Source organism: Crinia signifera, chromosome 2, assembly GCF_055691185.1.
Source record: "Crinia signifera chromosome 2, ASM5569118v1, whole genome shotgun sequence".
NCBI lineage: Eukaryota > Metazoa > Chordata > Amphibia > Anura > Myobatrachidae > Crinia > Crinia signifera.
Window position 1 is genome coordinate 331,423,876 of NC_139218.1, and position 12,705 is coordinate 331,436,580.

Genomic DNA, 12,705 nt, shown 5'->3' on the forward strand with positions numbered 1-12,705 from the left:
CTTCCCCAGGTGTTATGTACGGGCTGGATGTAAGCTTCCCCAGGTGTTATATACGGGCTGGATGTAATCTTCCCCAGGTGATATATACGGGCTGGATGTAATCTTCATCATGTGTTATGTATGGGCTGGATGTAATCTTCCCCAGGTGTTATATACGGGCTGGATGTAATCTTCATCATGTGTTATGTATGGGCAGGATGTAAGCTTCCCCAGGTGTTATGTACGGGCTGGATGTAAGCTTCCCCAGGTGTTATGTACGGGCTGGATGTAAGCTTCCCCAGGTGTTATATACGGGCTGGATGTAATCTTCCCCAGGTGTTATATACGGGCTGGATGTAATCTTCATCATGTGTTATGTACGGGCTTGATGTAAGCTTCCCCAGGTGTTATGTACGGGCTGGATGTAATCTTCATCATGTGTTATGTACGGGCTGGATGTAAGTTTCCCCAGGTGTTATGTACGGGCTTGATGTAAGCTTCCCCAGGTGTTATGTACGGGCTTGATGTAAGTTTCCCCAGGTGTTATGTATGGGCTGGATGTAAGCTTCCCCAGGTGTTATGTACGGGCTGGATGTAAGCTTTCCTAGGTGTAATGTACGGGCTGGATGTAAGCTTCCCCAGGTGTTATATAAGGGCTGGATGTAAGCTTCCCCAGGTGTTATATATGGGCTGGAGGTAAGCGTCCCCAGGTGTTATGTACGGGCTGGATGTAAGCTTCCCCAGGTGTTATGTATGGGCTGGAGGTAAGCGTCCCCAGGTGTTATGTACGGGCTGAATGTAAGCTTCCCCAGGTGTTATGTACGGGCTGGATGTAAGCTTCCCCAGGTGTTATGTACGGGCTGGATGTAAGCTTCCCCAGGATGTTAAGTACGGGCTGGATGTAAGATTCCCCATGTGGTATGTACAGGCTGGATGTAAGCGTCCCAAGGTGTTGTGTACGGGCTGGATGTAAGATTCCCCAGGTGTTATGTACGGGCTGGATGTAAGCTTCCCCAGGTGTTATGTAGAAGCTGGATGTAAGCTTCCCCAGGATATATGTACAAGCTGGATGTAAGCTTCCCCAGGTGTTATGTATGGGCTGGATGTAAGCTTCCCCAGGTGTTATTTACGGGCTGGATGTAAGCTTCCCCAGGTGTTATGTACAGGCTGGATGTAAGTTTTCCCAGGTGTTATGTACGGGCTGGATGTAAACTTCCCCAGGTGTTATGTATGGGCTGGATGTAAGCTTCCCCAGGTGTTATGTATGGGCTGGATATAAACTTCCCCAGGTGTTATTTATGTGCTGGATGTAAGCTTCCCTCGGTTATATGTACGGGCTGGATGTAACCTTCCCCAAGTGTTATGTACGGGCCAGATGTAAGCTTCCCCAGGTGTTATGTGCAGGCTGGATGTAAGTTTTCCCAGGTGTTATGTATGGGCTGGATGTAAGCTTCCCTGGGTGTTATGTACGGGCTGGATGTAAGCTTCCCCTGGTGTTATGTATGGGCTGGATGCCAGTTTTCCCATGTGCTATACACGGGCTGGATGTAAGCTTTCCTAGGTTATATGTACGGGCTGGATGTAAGCTTCCCCAGGTGTTATATACGGGCTGGATGTAAGCTTCCCCAGGTGTTATGTACGGGCTGTATGTAAACTTCCCCAGGTGTTAAGTATGGGCTGGATGTAAGCTTCCCCAGGTGTTATGTATGGGCTGGATGTAAGCTTCCCCAGGTTTTATGTACGGGCTGGATGTAAGCTTAACCAAGTGTTATATACGGGCTGGATGTAAGCTTCACCAGGTGTTATGTACGGGCTGGATGTAAGCTTCCCCAGGTGTTATGTACGGGCTGGATGTAAGCTTCCCCAGGTGTTATGTACGGGCTGGATGTAAACTTCCCCAGGTGTTAAGTACAGGCTGGATGTAAGCTTCCCCTGGAGTTATGTATGGGCTGGATGTAAGCTTCCCCAGGTGTTATGTACGGGCTGGATGTAAGCTTCCCCAGGTGTTATGTACGGGCTGGATGTAAGCTTCCCCAGGTGTTAAGTACGGGCTGGATGTAAGCTTCCCCAGGTGTTATGAACACTCTGGATGTAAGCTTTTCCAGGTTATATGTACGGGCTGGATGAAAGCTTCCCCAGGTTATATGGATGGGCTGGATGTAAGCTTCCTCAGGTGTTATTATTTACGGGCTGGATTTAAGCTTCCCCAAGTGTTATGTACGGGCTGGATGTAAACCTCCCCAGGTGTTAAGTATGGACTGGATGTGAGATTCCCCAGGATGTTGCCCATAACAAGCAATCTGATTCTGTCTATCACTTTCTAGAAATGTGTACCGAATCGTCGGACAGTGACAGCTGTGAATCTGAAAACAGCAGTGTTGATTCTGAAACCAGCAGCAGCAACACCATAGGGCACCTCTCAGCATCATCACCTCCACCACCAGATGCTGCAGTCGTAGCAGCGGTGAATGCTATTATATCGGAGAGAGTAGCGTTTTTCCTGTTCGGTGCAGGTAAGCTTCCCCAGGGGTTATGTACGGGCTGGATGTAAGCTTCCCAAGGTGTTATGTACAGGCCGGATGTAAGCTTCCCCAGGTGTTATGTAAGGGCTGGTTGTAAGCTTCCCCAGGTGTTATGTACAGGCCGGATGTAAGCTTCCCCAGGTGTTATGTAAGGGCTGGTTGTAAGCTTCCCCAGGTGTTATGTAATGTAAGCTTCCCCAGGTGTTATGTATGGGCTGGATGTAAGCTTCCCCATGTGTTATGTACGGGCCGGATGTAAGCTTCCCCAGGTGTTATGTACGGGCTGGTTGTAAGCTTCCCCAGGTGTTATGTACGGGCCGGATGTAAGATTCCCCAGGTGTTATGTATGGGCTGGATGTAAGATTCCTCAGGTGTCATGTACGGGCCGGATATAAGCTTCCCCAGGTGTTATGTACGGGCCGGATGTAAGCTTCCCCAGGTGTTATGTACGGGCCGGATGTAAGCTTCCTCAGGTGTTATTTTTGGGCTGGATGTAAGCTTCCCCAGTTGTTATGTACGGGCCAGATGTAAGATTCCCCAGGTGTTATGTATGGGCTGGATGTAAGCTTCCCCAGGTGTTATGTACGGGCTGGATGTAAGGTTCCCCAGGTGTTATATACGGGCTGGATGTAAGGTTCCCCATGTATTATGCATGGGCTGCTTGTTTCTGATTACTTGTCTAATTATATTGTTACTTTGTTCGGGCACATGCTCAGGTGGTGCTGACATCACTGTTATGTTCCGTCAGTGTGACAGGCTGGTAACTAGTATACATGTACTAAGCTAGGATTTCTGTGACAGGCAGGTAACTAGTATATATTTAATAAGCTGGGAATTCTGTGAAAGGCAGGTAACTAGTATATATGTAACAGACTGGGAGTTCTGTGACAGGCAGGTAACTATTATATACAGTATGTAATAGGCTGGGAGTTCTGTGACAGGCTGGTTACTTGTATACAGTATATGTAAAAGACTGGGAGTTCTGTGACAGGCAGGTAACTAGTATATACATATGGGGCAGGTCCCATCTTTGCAGGGGATGGCGATGGCGACGCCAGCCGCCATCCCTCGCCAGCGCCATCTGTATAGCGAGAAGGGGATGCGCGCGCACGAGAGGCTTCCGACTGCGCTTCCTGCGCTTCCCCCGGGTCACCGCTGGCTCGTCGGCGGTCACCCGGGGTCCCCGCCGCCTGCCCGCACCCCCCCCCCTAACCCTGTCCGTCTCTCTGAAGCGGAGACGGACAGGGTTCCCGTCGCCCCGCTGACGGAGATTGAGACGCGCATGCGCGTGAGACGCACGCGCGTCTCAGTCAGATGGTGAGCCAGGCTGCTGGCGGATTGCAAGCGGTGACGTTCTGGCGATTCGCCAGCAAAGAAGAGGTCTGCCCCATCTGTATGTAATAAGCTGGGAGTTCTGTGACAGGCAGGTAACTAGTATGTATGTAATAGGATGGGAGTTCTGTGACAGGCAGGTAACTAGTATATATGTAATAAGTTTGGAGTTATGTGAAGGGACAGGAGTTTGTTAATCTCACAGCCTGATTCTCCCTTATACATTATACTGCTTTAAATTTGCACAGTGGAAATTGTGCCTTTGCACAGAACTCACAACCTATTACATAGATCCCATAGACAGTACAGGTTCATTTACTACAATGAAAAGAGGTGATGTTGCCCATAGCAACCAATTAAATTCTGGCTGTCATTTTCAGATGATACGACATCTATGGATTCCTCTGTTAGCAGCAGCAGCAGCTGTTCAGAGCTAATGGACCTGGTGGAAACCCCATCAGATAACAGCCCCGGCTCTTGTGCAAGCAGAGACTCCTCCCCCTGGTAGGTACAGATAAATGTAGTCAGTAAGGGCCACTAACATGGTGCAGGCGCTGGATAGCAGCAGGCCAGGCAATAATGACATGACTTGTACATGGGAAACGTTTGTGTCTTCACAATAACAGTCACTGATCAAGGTTTTTATTTATAGGAAGGACATCTACTACAAGCCTGTCTCTGTGGGCTTCCTGTGCCAGGATGAGGAGGATGGGATGCCCAGGGTGGATATATAAGACCAGACCCTGAACATCGGACTCACTGAGTCAAATTCTAAATTGATATTGATTGTTATGAGCATAAAACTCGAATCGTTGAAGTTTATGCAACTTTTATAATGAATGTTTAAAGCATGTCCTGTTGACATGTCCTGTTGTCCTGTTGACAGCTAATCCCCTACCGAAACCTGTCCCGTTGACGGGTAACCCCCTACCCCCAATCTCTGTCTTCACAACTCCCTCTCTCCATATCCAGCAAGTTTGATACATATCATTTTGCTTTCCCTTTCTGAGGAGTAATTTGGTCCGTTGAGCGGCCTATTATGTGTAATACACTCACATACAGATGAATGTATATACAGTATATGTATCTATCTGTTGTTTCACCAATAAAAAGTAAGACAAATCAATCAGTGTCTGCTGTGTTATTCTCCACTAACTATTGTGAATGTTTCCCATTGTACTACTGTATTAGTCTGACCCTTACTCATGTTAGTCTGACCCTTACTCGTGTTAGTCTGACCCTTAAGGCCCCCATACACTATGAGATTTATCTGACCTGTAAAATTGCATCTGATTTCCCCTGAACTTCCCTGGCAACTTCCCAGGAGGCCTACATACAATTTGACACTTGATGTGCCATTTTTTACATCCAATTTGCGTCAGATAAATCACATGTGATTTATCACATGTGATTAATCACGCAATTTATCTGACGCAAATTGGATGTGCCATGAGATTTATCTGATGGGATGGCTCTAGGGAGTGGCCTGAACAGTGCTATACCTTGCAGGTATTACTGTTCTGAGAAAATGAGAATGGTGGTATATTTATTTATTTGCAGTTTCTTATATAGCGCAGCAGATTCCTGTATATATAGTTCGGGGGTGTTGGCACTCGTACAAAAAGACACCAGACATGGTGCTGCAGCAGAAGACACGAACAAACCACTGGGGTATTTATATCAGAGAGGTTCGATTCTCTCTGCACCTTGATAAAGGGGCCACTTGGCTCTGAAATGTTGGCTTATACTCCATGTCTGGTGTCTTTTTGTACATTGATGCCCACTCTACATAGCGACATCGCTGCTGTCTGGAGGGAACTGTTTTGTTTCATAAAATTTTTTCCCAGGTAGACAGCTCCCCGCAGTGTGTCCAAGTCCAATGACGTCACCGTGCAGCGACGCATACCGGCCGGTATGGATGGTGAGGTCATTGGACTTCGACACGCAGCGGGGAGCTGACGACCTGGGCGTGGTGTTGGTGGAGATTATTTAGGTATGTACCATTTACTATTTGTATGAGCTTGAAAATGGTCATTAAATAAACCGAAACGTTGCTTTCAGACCCCTGTGTCTGTGCGATACAGACCTAGTAGTGCCTCTACCGTATATATATAAGGGACAATAAAGAAGTCCCGAAACGTCGCTTTAAAGGCATAGTCCTGGTGATCTTTATTCATATATAAAAAGACTGACGGGTGCGATATTGATTGGACATACATTATATATATTCCCCCCTCAAACCCCCCCCCCCCCCTTTCAAACAAAACTAGAAATATAAGCCCTGCTGTGATCATCACCACTAGTTGCATAGTGGTCTGATCCAATATATGCATCTTGTATTTATTATTTGATTGGCCTTTAACAGCACATTTGAATAATAAAGCTGATTACCAACACAACCCTCTCTGTCATCCATTAGCTGACCATTCTGTGTGCTCTACCCCTATTATGTGTGACTGCATGTAACAACACAGGTGTGGATTGCACCTGTGTTGTTACATCCAGTCACACATAATAGGGGTAGAGCACACACAGAATTCCCACTGTAGTGTCTGGGCTCTGCTGACCGAGCTGAAAATCAGCAGCAGGGGAGAGGGCTCTGCTGCCTGTGCTATCATCTAGGAGCAGAGGAGAGGGTCCGGGGGCTCTGCTGACCGTACTGTCATTAGCAGAGGAGAGGGGGGAGGGTCCGGGCTCTGCTGCCCGTACTGTCTTAGCAGAGGAGAGGAGGGGGGGTCCGGGCTTTTCTGCCTGTGCTTTCATCTGCTGCCCGTGCTGTCTTCTAGCAGCAGCGCATGCTGAGCTCAGTGAGCTGTCATCTAGCAGCAGCCAGCAGAGAAGACTCTCACTGCCGCGCCGCCCTCTGCACTCTTCTCTGCCGTGGTGCCTGACTGCCTGTCACTTTCTGTGACATAAGTTCCGGCTGCTGCTGCTTCTACACTGGGGGCAGGAGGAGGTCCACACAGCGCCGGAAGGAGGTACACGGAGATATATCGGATCTGAAACATCGTGGGTGCTATAAAGCACCCATGATGGGTCAGATTCCGATATATCTGATGTTCAGCAGGTCCGACGCCCTGATCCGATCTGATGCGCACGGGAACGCGCATCAGATCAGATCAGATGTCAAACACATGCGATTTTCGGCCGATTTCATCCGATTTATCGGCCCAAAGGGCCGAAATCGGATGAAATCGGCCGAAAATCACATAGTGTATGGGGGCCTTTACTGTATTCGTCTGACCCTTACTCGTGTTAGTCTGACCCTTACTCGTATTAGTCTGACCCTTACTCGTATTAGTCTGACCCTTACTCGTGTTACCCATGTGAGTGCCAAGTGAATTTGTCAAAATAGATGTAAAATTGCCAAGCAAACATTTGTATTCATCATAATGACCTGGACATCAATAAAATGGCATTAAAAGGAGAGGTGATAATCATGGGAGACTTTAATCTACCTGATGTAAACTGGGAGCTGCCTGTTGCAAGTTCCACCAGAAGTAGGGACATGCTGAATTCCTTGCAAGAAGCATCCCTCCAGCAATTGGTGAGGGAGCCCACTCGTAAGGACGCAATATTAGACTTAATACTTATAAATGGTGACAGAATATCTGACATAAATGTGGGTGAAAATCTGGGATCCAGTGACCATCAAGCAGTATGGTTCAAAATAAAGACAGAGACTGACTCATCGCACACAAAAACAAAGGTGTTAGATTTTTAGGAAGGCTGATTTTGTAGAGATGGGAAACTCTGTAAGGGATTCTTTGGCAGAGTGGAAGAACTTGGAAGGAGTGCAGGATAAGTGGGAAAAATTAAAAAGTGCAATTCTAAAAGCAACAGAACTTTGTGTCAAAAGAGTTAGGAAAAACACAAGAAAAAGAAAGCCATTGTGGTTTGCAAAAGAAGTAGCAAGTATTGTGAAAGCAAAAAAGTTGGCCTTTAAGAAATTTAAGCAGACGCAGAAGAATGAGGACAAAGAGGTGTATCTTGTTAGACAGAAGGAGGCTAAGAAGGTAATCAGATGTGCAAAAGCACAGGCTGATGAGAAAATCGCCCAGTCAGTGGGTAAAGGGGGGAAAACTTTTTTTAGGTATATAAGTGAAAGGAGAAAAACAAAAAGTGGAATAATTAGACTGAAGACAGAAAGTGGAAGTTTTCTTGAGGGGGACAATGTAATAGCAGATAATATTAATAATTATTTCTGCTCAGTATTCACTGCTGAAAGAGAGGGGAAGGGGCCACAGTTAAGTTGCAAGAATAGTCAGAAACCTGAGGGAGAGACAAGTACATTTACAGAGGAGAAAGTCCTCACAGAACTCTCAAAACTGAAAGTGGCTAAAACAATGGGGCCAGATGGGATACATCCAAGGATACTAAAAGAGCTTAAAGGGGAGCTGGTAAAACCAATAACAGAATTATTCAACCAGTCACTAGCTACTGGAGTAATCCCAGAGGACTGGAAAACAGCGAATGTAGTCCCACTGCACAAAAGTGGAAGCAAGGAAGAGGTAAGCAACTATCGACCAGTGAGCCTTACATCAGTAGTAGGGAAATTGATGGAAACACTCTTAAAACAAAGAGTTGTAGAATATCTCAAAACCAGCAATTTACAGGATCCAAAACAGCATGGGTTTACTGGGGGGAAGATCATCTCAAACAAATCTTATTGACTTTTTTGACTGGGTGACTAAAGTAATAGATCAAGGTGGGGCTGTAGATGTAGCTTATCTAGACTTTAGTAAAGCTTTTGACACTGTCCCACCTCGCAGACTGTTAAATAAACTTGAAAGCTTGGGATTTTATTCTAAGATAGTTGAATGGATAAGAGCGTGGTTGCAGGACAGAAAACAGAGAGTTGTAGTAAACGTACAGTCAAAGGAGGGAAAGGTTACAAGTGGAGTACCCCAGGGATCTGTACTTGGACTGGTGCTTTTTAATATCTTCATTGGTGATATTGCAAATGGAATTGAGGGTAAAATGTGCCTTTTTGCAGATGACACAAAGGTATGCAACAGGGTAGACACACCAGGAGGGGTAAAACAAATGATTGAGGATCTAGGTAGATTAGAGAAATGGTCAAGAGAATGGCAACTACAGTTTAATGCCAAAAAATGCAAAATCATGCACTTGGGTCTCAGAAATCCAAAAAATCAATATAGTATAAATGGCACTATAATGGAAACTACTGAGGAAGAGAGGCATCTAGGTGTCACTATTTCAGGGGACTTAAAAGTAGGTAGGCAATGTAACAAAGCATTGAAGAAGGCAAGTCAGATGCTTGGTTGCGTAGGGAGAGGTATCAGCAGTAGAAAGAAAGAAGTAATAATGCCACTGTATAGGTCATTGTTACGACCTCACCTAGAGTATTGTGTTCAGTTCTGGAGGCCATATCTACAGAAGGATATAAATACATTAGAGACTGTACAAAGAAGAGCAACTAAAATGGTGCATGGCCTACATCACAAAACGTACCAGGAAAGACTAAAAGATCTTAATATGTATACTTTAGAGCAGAGAAGGGAAAGGGGGGACATGACAGAAACTTTCAAATATATCAAGGGTTTTAACAAGGTACAGGTGGGAGACATTCTTCACAGGAAGAGGAGCAACAGAACACGAGGACATGCACTGAAACTAGAGGGGGGAAGATTCAGGGGAAATGTGAGGAAGAATTTTTTCACAGAAAGAGTAGTAGATAAGTGGAATAGCCTACTATCAGAGGTGGTAGACGCAAATACAGTAGTACAATTTAAACATGCTTGGGATAAGCATATTTATATCCTTACAAAAAAATAAGGATCAAATATGGTTTGAGGTAACATGTTTAAAAAAAGGGGCAGACTAGATGGGCCAAGTGGTTCTTATCTGCCGCCAAATTCTATGGGTGACATTCTATGGCTTGAGATAATGTGACTTTTGCAAGTTTTTTCGCAAAAACGGCCGCATATTTAATGAGCTGCGAAAATGTGAAAAAAGTGCGATTTTGGCCAACAAGTTGGACACACTGGAAATGCGATGGCTGCTTTTCGCAGCACATCGCATCCAGATGTTTTCACATGAAAAAGTATACAAATCGCATATTTAATGGTATGCGATTTGTATAAAGTGTGTCTATAATTCGCCCAAAAATCAGACCAGGTTCTGATGGGCGAATTAGCCAGAACCCTGCACAGATCGCAATGATCTGTGCAGGGTTCTGGTGTAAAAAAAAAATTAAACAGTTAAAATAAAAAAAAAAAACAGCGCGGGGTCCCCCGCCAGAGCATAACCAGCCCCGGGCTCATTGAGCCGGTGCTGGTGACATAATATCAGGGTCGCCGACAAATAGGGGTCCCCTTGATTTAATGAAACCAGCACCAGGCTCAAGGTCCGGCGCTGGTTCCCGAAATACGGGGGACAAAATGACTAGGGGTCCCCCGTATTTTAAGAACCAGCAGCGGACCCAACCAGCCAGCAGGATAATGCCACAGCAGGGGGACACTTATTATATAAGGCCCTGCGGCCAAAGCATTATCCCCCTGGCTGGTCAGCATGGGCAGGGGTCCTTGGGAAGTGGGGACCCCCCCCAATGAAGGGGTCCCCCCCCCTCCAGGACTTACCAGCCCATGCTGAAAGTCCGGGGCTGTCCCCGATGCCCCTGGGCGGTGGGCTTCGGGCTGATGGATAGTGTATAAAATAGAAGTAAAACTATTGTTTTCTACTGTAGAACTATGAGTCCCAGCAAGCCTTCCCAGCATGCAGGGCATTAAAGGGCCCGCTGGCACTTGTAGTTCTACAGTACAAAAAATAGTTAAATAAAACACACTGACACACTGAAAAATAAAAGTTTAATAAACACATAACACACACACTGATACTTATCTACCTTGAGCCCGTAGGTCGGTCCCTGGATCCTGGCTCCGGGGCTCCAGGGCAGAATAGTCCGGTTCCGGGGCCTTGTTCCTGGTTCCGGGGCTGGTCCTGGGGTTCCGGGGCTCCAGGGCTGATGTCTCCGGGGTCCAGGATCCGAAGAAGTCCAAAAGGGGTACCTGAGGAAGGAAATCCTACTCACCTGGTCCCCGGCGACGACATCGGCATCCTCTCCGGCAGACGCGCTGCTCCAGGCTGGTACCCGCTCTCGGACTGAAGAGGCGCAGAGATGTTTCATCTTCCGCGCCTTTCCTCCGAATGATTCCATTGGCCGCTAGACGGCCAATCAGAAGCCGAGAAAGTCGGCTCCTGATTGGCCGCTAGGCGGCCAATAGAATCATCCGGAGGAAAGGCGCGGAAGATGAAAATCTCTGCGTCTCTTCAGTCCAAGAGCGGGTACCAGCCGGGAGCAGCGCGTCTGCCGGAGAGGATGCCGATGTCGTCGCCGGGGACCAGGTGAGTAGGATTTCCTTCCTCAGGTACCCCTTTTGGACTTCTTCGGATCCTGGACCCCGGAGACATCAGCCCTGGAGCCCAGGACCCCGGACCAGCCCCGGAACCAGGACCAAGGTCCCGGAACCGGACTCTTCTGCCCTGGAGCCCCGGAGCCCGGACCCAGGATCCAGGGACCGACCTACGGGCTCAAGGTAGGTAAGTATCAGTGTGTGTGTTATGTGTGTATTAAACTTTTATTTTTCAGGGTGTCAGTGTATTTTATTTAACTATTTTTTGTACTGTAGAACTACAAGTGCCAGCGGGCCCTTTAATGCCCCGCATGCTGGGACTTGTGGTTCTCCAAGTCCCAGCATGTGGGGTAGGCTTGCTGGGACTCATAGTTCTACAGTAGAAAACAATAGTTTTACTTCTATTTTTTACACTATCCATCAGCCCGATGCCCACCGCCCAGGGGCATCGGGGACAGCCCCGGACTTTCAGCATGGGCTGGTAAGTCCTGTAGGGGGGCGACCCCTTCATTGGGGGGGTCCCCACTTCCCCAGGACCCCTGTCCATGCTGACCAGCCAGGGGGATAATGCTTTGGCCGCGAGACCCTATATAATAAGTGTCCCCCGGCTGTGGCATTACCCTGCTGGCTAGTTGGGTCCGGTGCTGGTTCTTAAAATACGGGGGACCCCTAGTCATTTTGTCCCCCGTATTTCGGGAACCAGCGCCGAACCTTGAGCCTGGTGCTGGTTTCATTAAATCAAGGGGACCCCTATTTGTCGGGGACCCTGATTTTATGTCACCAGCACCGGCTCAATGAGCCTGGGGCTGGTTATGCTCTGGCGGGGGACCCCGCGCTGGTTTTTTTTTTTTAATTAGCGAATTCCTGCAAACGTTTTTCAGGACTAAAGACATCGCACCAACTCGCACCTATTCGCACTATTTGGGCCGTTTTTCGCATCTCATTAAATATGCGAAAAACGGGCCAATCTTGCGATTTTAAAAAGGGCGAAGTGGTGCGATAAAAAAAGCGCCCATTTATCTCAAACCATAGAATGTCACCCTATGTTTCTATGTTAATGTTTATAGGACATTCTATGGGATGAGAGTTTTTCGCATGTCAGTTTTTCGCCCATTATCGCACTTTTTTTAAATCGCATTTTTGCCTTGGATTCGCATATTTAATGAGGTGCGTGTTCCGGCAAGAAAAGTGCGATTATGTGCGATAATGGGCGATTTTTAGGCATGAAAATGTGCGATTTTAGGCTTGAAAATGTGCGAATTTGAGCTTATATGCGTTTTTGGGTTTGTATAAAAAAAAAATTGCGTAGGGTCCCCCCTCCTGAACATAACCAGCCCCGGGCTCATTGAGCCGGACCTGGTTCCAAAAATACGGGGGACAAATAGCGTAGGGGTCCCCCGCATTTCTGAAACCAGCCCCGGACTCTTGGACCGGTCCTGGTTCCAAAAATACGGGGGGACAAAAAATCTGGGGGTCCCTCGTATTTTGAAACCAGC